This window comes from Pinus tabuliformis, chromosome 3_1 (genome assembly GCF_031772625.1).
Source record: "Pinus tabuliformis cultivar Carrire ecotype Pingquan chromosome 3_1, CPIR1, whole genome shotgun sequence".
In the NCBI taxonomy this organism is placed as follows: domain Eukaryota; kingdom Viridiplantae; phylum Streptophyta; class Pinopsida; order Pinales; family Pinaceae; genus Pinus; species Pinus tabuliformis.
In genome coordinates, this window is record NC_142301.1 from 651,619,681 (window position 1) to 651,622,580 (window position 2,900).

Here is a 2,900-nt window from a genome sequence, read left to right on the forward strand (position 1 = left end):
AACCTCAAGAAGTGTACATTCCTCGTTCCTTTCAGGAACATGTTGCGATATGTGGTTTGTAGACATGGACTGATGGTAGATCCCGTGAAGATTGCGGTGATTTCGAATTTGGAAGCACCGCATAGTGTGAAACAATTTCGCGCCACCCTTGGGACATACGGGGTACTGCAGGAAGTTCATCAGAAGTTATGCCCAGGTCACCACACCGATGGAAAAGTTGTTGAAAAAAGATGTGACGTTCTACTTGAACGATGACTATAAGAAAATCCTGGATGTATTGAAAGAAAAGATGGTCACTGTGCTAATCCTAGTCTTCCCGAACTGGGACAAGGAGTTTCATGTCCATGTTGGTGCATCATGCATAGTGCTAGGACTAGTACTGACACTGGACGGTGGCGAGGGGTTCAACCACCCTATCATGTTCGCGAGTCATAGATTGTCTAAAGTAGAAAAGAACTAATCCACCATTGAATGCTAGGGACTGGCTATGGTGTATGCGTTCCAGAAATACCGACACTACTTGCTAGGGGGGACACTTCAAAATGTATACAGATCATTCTTCACTAAAATACTTGGTCAATAAGCCTGTGTTGGGGGGGCACATATGCAGAAGGATTTTATTGTTCCAAGAATATGATTTTGAAGTTGTTGTGAGACTTGGACGATTCAACGCAAGACTGGATCACCTGTCGTGCGTTGAGATAGGAGAGGAACCTACTAGTCTGGAGGAAGGATTACCTGACGCACAAATTTTTGCTGTGCATGTAGCGGATGGAAATTTTGAAGATATAATCCACTTTCTTATGACTGGAACTATGCCGAAAGAGTACTCTGTCTAGTAGAAGAAGGAACTAGCAGTGCACACAACAAATTTCTCTGTCATTGCGGGGCACCTATATAATATGGGCAATGATGAGATACTACGAAGGTATTTACCTGAATTTGAAAGAAGCCATATCCTCGCGGACGCGCATGGGGGCATTGTGGGAGGACATTATATAGGGAGAGCGACTGCACAGAAGATTCTCCGTGCAAGGTTGTGGTGGCCGACCCTTCATCAAGATTCAAAAGCACATTGCAAGGCTTATGATGTATGTCAAAGAACAGGTAAACCATCATGGAGGGATGAGATACCTTTGAATCTAAAAATGACAATGTAACCCTTTGAAAAGTGGTTGATGACCTTTGTAGGACCTATCAAAGCTCAAGGAAAAATGAGCTTGAGATATATTATCACTACGACATAGTACCTGACTCATTGGGCAGAAGTGCAGCTGGTAAAAGATTGCATGACTGCCATGGCCATGAAGTTTCTGTTTGCACATGTATTGACATGATTTGGATGTCCAAATATCTTGATGAGCGACCATGGTACACATTTCCTGAATGATAAGATCAGCGTGTTGATAGAAGAGTTTTAGGTGTATCATCAGAAAATCACACCATATCACCCACAAGCCAACGGGACAGTAGAAGCATTTAATAAATTACTAGAGACTACGTTGACCAAAGTACGCAAGGTGCTGTGAAATGATTGGGACCTATGCGTACCTGCAATATTATGGGCTTATAGGATGACATGCAAGAAACTAATGGGGTAGACACCTTTCCGACTGGTCTATGGAGTGGAAACCGTAATATCGATGGACTACATTGTGCCTAGTCTACGCATAGTAGTGCTAATAGGTATGATGGACCACAGAGCCCTGGAGGAAAGACTCACATAGTTGGAGGAACTCCAGGAAGAACAATATCTGGTTGGCTTTCACCAACAGGTACAAAAGCAGTGTGAAAAGGCATGGCACGATCGACATATTAAGTTGCGCACCTTCAAGGTGAATAATTTGGTGTTACTGTATGATAGTAATTTTGATATATTCCCAGGAAAATTCAGAATGCATTGGCTGGGAACATATGTTATTAAGGAGGTCACAAGCGGAGGCGCAGTGTAGTTGGTAAAGTTAAATGGAGAACCTTTCCTAGGAAGAGTGAATGGCAATCATTTGAATCCATACACGGGTGGACTGGCTATTTGACTAGCCCACCGAAGCATAGTCTTAGTGCTCCAGGGTGTGGGACTATAAACAAATGCAGGGAACACAAGAGTAGATACAAGGAAGCAGTTCGGATATAGCAGTCTATGAACAGTGCATGCAGGAAATACAACAAGCAACTGCTCAGTTCGTTGTCAATCTTGCAACAGCACAGATAGAGTTGGGAGGTCTCCAATGCGAAGATCTCCATGCCTCCAGAGTGACTCAAGGGTGAGTCACGATGTTTGTGTTAGGGCCTAGTGGGCGCGAGATCCCCCAAGGGAAGTTTTGGGGCTTAAAGCTCAGATTTTGACCAAATCTGATGTAAAGACTCCACGTTTTGTGGGCGCAGAGTGCGAAGATTGTAAATGAGTCATAGGGTTATCCACCCTCATTTTTGTAATGTAATGTTGGCTTTAGAAATCTACCCATGATCCATGGACCATGGGATTGTATAAATAGAGCAAGGCTCTAAGTTGTAAATCAACAAAGAATAAATGGAAGTAATAGACGAAAAATTGAGTCTTATTTGAGTGTAGAGTTGAGTCTTTGGGTCCTAGAGTAGGAGAAGGCTCTGCAGCTATGTGCGCATAAGCCTAGTAGTCTAGATTTGAGTGCGCGGACCCTTGCAGCTGAGTGCGTAGGGCGAGTCGTGTCTGTAACCTTTGGAGAAGTAATAAAGAGAAGTTTTACATTATTTCTGTGTATCTTTCTCATGTTTTGTCCATTGAATGTATCGGATATAAATTGCATTTCTATGGTTTATATGATGCGCGAACTTATATGACTGTGTTGATAAAGTGAATATAATATTAAGTATCTGTTTACGCGAAGATAACTAACTGTTATAAGAAGATAAGTAAGATT